The following is a 7,219-nucleotide window of genomic DNA, read 5'->3' as shown; positions in this document are numbered from 1 at the left end:
TAGCTCTAGAGGGCAGTGATGTGGACAGTGGCAAGATCTGGACAATGTATCCACTGTAATAGAAATCAAATGACCATCAATGGTGGTCCTCAGCTCTGCCGTGTTACGCGGGGCAGGCCGGAGGTTCTGGAAAAACATTCGTACTAGCCTCGAGTACACTAGGTCTGTGACAGGGGCAAGAATGGCTGCAAGGCCTCTCCATAATATATCATCATATGCTGATCGAGTGAGTACCGATCGGGAAAAGAAATCTGTATCGAAGACTGACTCGTGCACCACTGAAAGGCGTGAGTATCTACGTAATGGCTGGTCTAACTCCTGGGCTGGCTGAGCTGGTTGTGGTGGTGGAGATGGTATGTGCTCAGCCTCAGCGTCACCGTGTGGAAGAGATGCGCCAGCATCAGAGTGTAATCTGCTGTCAGAATTAGGAGACTGTATGGGCTCAACTGGTTTCTCCTGTATGGGTCCTCGGCATGAGATGGACCTACCTCATCATCCAAACTCTGCCTGCCCCTACGGTGATAGTGTCCACGAGCTACAGTCTTAACTTTAGCCATGGCCTGCAAAATAAAAGGAAACTTGCAAAGGAAGTCAGTGCCGATATAAAGAATTAAAGCACAAAATAGAATCATGTATGTCAAGTAAGATAAACAAAATAGATAAATGGCATGAATCTATGGAAGTGACAGGATGTGAACATGCTAGGCAGTATAAGTGTAAAATGCATCCAATGTGGAAAATCACAGGCATTGGGCATGAGTGAGATAGCATGGACACAAGATAAGATGTATGGAATGTGTATATGCAATCTGTGAAGTTCAATCGATCACAAAAAATGTGAGATCGATCTCACATGATCGATCTGAGAAACTAAGAAACTAAGTTTGATCGATCTCACTAGATCGATCTGAGAAATAGATTCGATCGATCGAACTGTGCAAAGAACATGAACAGTCACAGATCTGTGACGTGGATGGCACGGGGCCTATACGAACAAGGTCGTGGGCCCATCAACATAACATATCATTAATCATAATCACTTAAGAAGGCCCATACTCCCAAAAATAAATTAAATTTCAAAAATATATACAACCATATATACATATATATACACATACATACAAAGCGCTTCACACTTCATCAATGTAGATTTTTATCATCAAAATAGCATGGATCTAACATTTAAAACATGGCTATATCATATGGAAGCTTGAATCACAAAGGGGGATTCGGATCTCACCTAAAAACCGAGAGAGAGAAGTGGAGACTAGAAGGGGGTGAGATGCAAATGAAGATCCGAGAGAAGAGAGAGAATCAACGCTTGGATCTCGCCGGAGGTGTTCGCCGGAGATAGAGAAGGTGGGTGCAGCGGCGATGAGAGGGTTGGGGTTTTGAGAGGGTTAGATCGATCTTAGGAATTGATCTAGAAACCCTCGATTTCTATTTTTAAAAAACTTCCCTTGCCAGTTCGATCGATCGAATTGAATCCTCAGATCGATCGAACTGACATCGATCTCTCTTCAAAATATTTTTGAAATTTTTAAGATCTTTAAAAAAAATAAAAAAATTTAAAACTAAAAATTGAAAATTTGAAAATATTTTTGGATTTTTTTTTTTTTAAATGAAATAAAATCTTTTTAAATTTTTTTTTTTTTTTTTTTGAATTTTTGGAATTTAAAATTAAAAAGTCAAAACAAAGTCAAAGATAGTGAGATGAAGAACATAGATCAATCTGAACAAAATGTGCGATCGATCTGACAGAGAGCTGAAATATGCAGGTTTTTGGGTTCAGAAATTTTTCTAAGTGTTGGAACTCAAGATCGATCGAACTTGAAGTTTGGATCGATCTAAGGACTTATGATCGATCTGAGAACAAATTCGATCGATGGGACAGAGAGGTGATTTGGATGCAGATTGAATGCAGGTCGAAAATTTTCGAAGTGTTGGATGCAGATCGAAGTTCGATCGATCGAATTCTCCTTAGAGATCGATCGAACTTATGCAAAACGCTAAATTGCAACATAAAAGTGCATGCAGTCCTAATCACTGTTCCTAGCAATGCATATGAACCCAAAGCCAATATCTAGACTTCGCAAGAAATGAAATTAAAGATAGAAATGAGGGAGGAATAGGGTTTTGACACCCTACGAAATGTCTTGCTAGTCTTTAATGTCTCTAGCAAGACGTTGGGCTCTTTTAGCCTGAATCAAACATCTTATAGTGCATCCCCTCCTCAATGGGGTGATAAGTGCTTTGAACTCCACCTAACAAATGGTTCTTTAAGGAACTTGTTGGATTCAGCTCAAAAGATGTTTTTGGTCCTTAGTCAATGCAATCTTTGGGCTTCCACGCCCTTTCAAAACAAGATTTTGAAACAACTTTCTTTGGTTTCAAGGTTGAAGATGGACTTTTTGAAACTTTAGTCTCACACAAAAACTCAATCCCTTCACTTTTGAGGTCATGACATTTCTCTACAACATTAATCTCTTCATGCTTGTCAAATGAATTAGGGGTTGGATTAAAAATATTCAACTTTACCTTCATGTGGCCAAATGAGATTTTCATTATCCCCGTCCTACAATTGATGTTGGCATTCGTGGTTGCCAAGAAAGGACGGCCAAGGATAATGGGAATTTGGCTCTTAGGATTTGGGACCGGTTCCGTGTCAATGACAACGAAATCAACGGGAAAGAAGAATTTATTAATTTTAATCAAGACATCCTCGATGATACCCCTAGGCTTTTTGATTGATCGGTCGGCAAGTTGCAAAACTACCGACGTCGATTTCAAATCTCCTAAGCCTAATTTGACATATACCGAGTATGGAAGAAGATTAACACTTGCTCCTAGGTCAAGAAGAGCCCGATTAATGATATGATCACCAATGATGCATGAAGTGGAAGGTGAACCGAGGTTTTTAAACTTTGAAAGAGTGTTATGCTGCAAAATTGAGCTTACTTGCTCGGTTAAGACCACTTTCCTAGGTGCTTGGCTTTTATTCTTCCTCTTTTGGGTACACAAGTCTTTCAAGAATTTGGCATAAGCCAAAATTTGCTTGATTGCATCCAAAAGTGGAATATTAACTTTCACTTGCCTAAATGCGTCCATGATTTCATTTACTTTGGTGTTTTGTTTGTCATTTGAAATGGATCCTTTTAAGGCATCCGGAAATGAAGCTTTTGGTTCAGAAACCTTTTCGGAAATTTTCTTTGAAGTCTCTTCAACACAAGAAGTTTTCAAATCATTTTGTAAATTTCTCTTTTCAAAATCATTTTTCAAATGACTTTTCAACACATTCTCATTTATATGGTCATGCACATGTAATGAAAGAGGAATATGATATGAAACGGGATGGGTGTCAACTTGTGGTTACACCGGTTCACTCTCTTCATTGGATATAACCACTTGGTTGTCCACAACCTTTTCACTTTTTAAGGTAGTCACTACATTGACATGCTCTATTGTGTGACCTTCCGATGAGCAATGAGTCTCCACAACACATTGTTACTTTTGTGGGGCATTCAAAGCCATTTTCCCTTTTTCTCTAGCATTCAAAGTACTAGCTATTTGCCCTACTTGGGTTTCTAACTTAGCAATGGATTGAGAGTGAGAATGAAGTAATTGTGTGTTTGCCTCTAAAGTGCCCAAAGTGGTCAAAACTTTCTCTTCAAAAGCGGGACTTCTAACATTTTCTTGGGAATATGATGGTTGATTAGGAAAATGAGAATTAGAAAATTGGTTTCCTTGTGATTGGTATGATGATCTAAAACCTTGGGAACCATGGCCTTGTAGTGGAGGTGGAATGTATTTCCCTTGAAAACCACCTTGGGAAGGGTTTGAGCCCTCCCCTTAGCTTTTCCAAGAGAAATTCGAGTGATTCCTCCAACTAGGATTGTAATGATTGCCATAAGGATTGTTCCCTTGATTAGCAAAAACAGCATTTGCTTGTTCATGATGCTCACTTTGCACATGTCCATGGGGATAATTGGAAGTAGAATGTAAAATACTTGAACAAGTCATACATGTCTCATTAGATGCATGATGAGAATGGTTAGGGAAGGAAAATACTTGATTTGCCGAGTTTTGATTGATCAAAAATTGATCAAACCTTTGAGATAATGATTTCATTTCAGCGGCAATTTCATTGGAGTGATCAACTTGATGTAAGCCAACACTCTTCCTACCACTAGAATTTCTACCATTCTTTGAAGATAAAGTATGATGCAAAGAATTTTCACTCATGTTCTCACAAAGACACCACACGTCATCCTCATGCCTATCAATGTAAGAGCCACCAATGGAAGCATCAACCGTGCCCTTGTAATTATCCGATAAGCTCTCAAAGAAATATTGAACTAATTGTCATTTGGGCATGTCATGATGTGGACACTTCCTAAGTAATTCATTAAAGCGTTCCCATGCCTCATGAAATGTTTCTCCATCCCCATGTGAAAATTCCCTAATTGAAGTTCTCATGGCATTAGTCTTAGAAACCGGATAGTACTTCTTTAAGAACTCTTGTTGCATTTCCGCCTAAGAAGTTATTAAAAAAGGCCTAAGATTGTTAAACCAATATTTTGCCTTGTCTTTAAGGGTGAATGGAAAAAGTTTAAGCCTTAAGACCTCTTCCGGTATCTCCGTATATTTTACGGTGGAACATACTTCAAGAAACTCATCCAAATACTTGTAAGGTTCTTCACTTGGAAGTCCATGATAGTTAGGAATCATTTGAATGGTTTGTGGCTTGATTTCATAGTGATGTGCTCTAAATGGTGGCAATTGAATGCATGTGGGTGCATTATATTCATTAGGCACATAGTGATCTCTTAAAGCAAGGGGAGGATTAGCAATTGGAGGTGCAACATGGGCACCTTAATTGCGTTGAATGATGGGAGGTGGTGGAGCATAGATTGGCCTTGGCATTCCCAATAGAACTTGGCCTTGTTGTTGTGGTGGATGAACAAATGGCCTTGGCATGCCTAATGAAACTTGCATGTTATCATGATGCACATTGGGGTGGAGGATGCCTTGTTGGTCAATGTGACCAAGGTCCTCCACATGGTCCTCATTGTGTCCTTCCATTGATGAAATGGATTGACTAGAACTACCTCTTCCCCTAGGGTTTCGAACAATGGATTCAAAATAAAAATTTAAAGGGACAAGAGTGGGTCTCAATGATCTACAACCATGCATGCACAATGCAACACTACAAGCAATAACACCAAATACTTCACCTTCACAACAAATCAACAATAACAACCTTCATCCACATACAATGTTCTCATACTCCCATGTTTTAACAAAATATGCAAGAAAAGTAAATTGCCTCCACGTGGGCTCACGATTTATCTAAGAATTAAAATACAAGCCTCCACGCAGGCTGACGATTTAACTAATAGTTTGAGTAAGAAAAAGCTCACAAAGGTCCTTTAGCACTTCAACTCCAAATTAGTAGCTTAGCTTAGCAAATTTTTAGATTTTTAGCATTTTTCCTTGCTTACTTAGCTCTTTTGCTTGAAATACTCCTTTGCTCACCTTCTTAGCCCAATGCTCCTTGTCAAACAGGAACAAACACAATAAGTAACAAAAATTGAAAACAAAGTAAAGACACGATCAAAAGAGTACTAATTCCTAATTGATTCCACAAATACGACGTTGCCAATCAATCAATCTCCGGCAACGGCGCCAAAAACTTGGTGTGTCATTTCCCGTTGATTGGAACCCAAAGTTTATGCAATGTGGCCAAGTTTTACATTTAGAAATTGTCACTACTACCTTTCACAAAAAATATAGCTAGGGTGAGTAAGGATCGTCCCAAGGGATTGAGGGTCGTACTAGGTTGAGGAATTAAGATTAGGGTTAGTAGGTCGAGTGATCAAAGTAGTGGTTGGTTGGTTGAATTAAACTAGATGCAATTTAAACTAAAGTAAACAATAATGCAATAAGGAGAATAAAAGAGAGAAAAATCTTGGAGTTTAGAGATCATCACTAAGCATAGTTTTTCTACACCTTTAATTAATGATTAATGAGGGGAAGAACATGTATTGCAACAAATAGTGTGTGTGTGGTTGTTTTAATAAGCATGGACGACAAATTAAACATATATTATCTAAACAATATGGTGGATAGCACAACATATCAAATTAAGCCATTAATCATTTCTTTAAACTCACAATCCAAACACATCACAAGGTTAGAGATATATGTTACTTACTTTTCATAAGTATGGAACTTCAACAACAAGCATGGATTGTCCTCCCATTTAACAACTACACTACAACTAAGCAAATGACATGAAATTAAACTAATTAAACTAAGGGAGAGTTACAATCCATCAAGAAATGAGTATGAACCATCAAATAAACCATAAGAACATGCCATTAAGCACTATGTCTTGACAATCTCTAGATCTATAGCATCAATACACATAGACATGCATCAATAACACAAGAAATAGAGACAAACACATGAACATCTATTCTAGCATACATAGACATATGGATAGAATGAAATGATCAATTGGAAGCATTAAACCATATAAATCATTGAATAAACAAGATTTATATATATATAAGTGTCAAGACATGAATCATAATACAAATTCCCTCAAAAATACATAAATCAAGAAGTAAAAAACATGCTTAGGGCTAACTCTAGCCCCAAGAGGATGTCTAGCCACTTATGGATGATGTCCTCCAACCCTCAAAGGTAAGCTCCATGGAAGAAATCTGCTCCTTGGTTAATGAAAAGTCTCAAATGGTGTCTCTAGCCTCCTTCTCTCCTTTGCTTCCTCACTAAGTATTATCTTATCTAGGTATGTGTATCAAAAATCTCCAAAGTCTCAAAAGTCTCTCTCAAAAAGTGGCTCATATTCCTTATATAGGTAGGTCAAAAATCACCCCAAATGAGCTGGACTCGTACACCAATATTCCTCTAATGATTGGATATGAGACAACTTTTAATGAGTTAGAATTTGGATTTTTCTCGGGATTTGGGAGGTTCGATCGATCAAACTTAAGATGAGATCGATCGAACATGGCTGAGATCTATCTAATTGAAGTTGGATCAATCCTCAATGGCGACGCCTTTTTAGATAAAAACAAACCTGAGATATTTTGAAGATATTTTTGGGAAAAGGACAAAAGTGGTTGGTAGGGTGGTACAACTGGATAAGATCAATCATTTGGATAAAGACAAGATGGTTCGATCGATCATAGAA

At 38.0% G+C, this 7,219-nt stretch overlaps 1 pseudogene; it reads left to right on the top strand.

Moving 5' to 3' along the window:
* The first annotated feature begins 4,372 nt into the window (after positions 1 to 4,372).
* Positions 4,373 to 4,471, top strand: LOC132310608 (small nucleolar RNA R71; annotated as a pseudogene).
* Positions 4,472 to 7,219: the final 2,748 nt, after the last annotated feature.

The sequence above is a fragment of the Cornus florida genome, unplaced genomic scaffold, assembly GCF_030987335.1.
Source record: "Cornus florida cultivar Cherokee Brave unplaced genomic scaffold, ASM3098733v1 CherokeeBrave_3.0.0_Hap2_Chr05, whole genome shotgun sequence".
Lineage (NCBI taxonomy): Eukaryota > Viridiplantae > Streptophyta > Magnoliopsida > Cornales > Cornaceae > Cornus > Cornus florida.
Note: the sequence above shows the minus strand (reverse complement) of the source record. Positions and strands in the feature narration are given on the sequence as shown.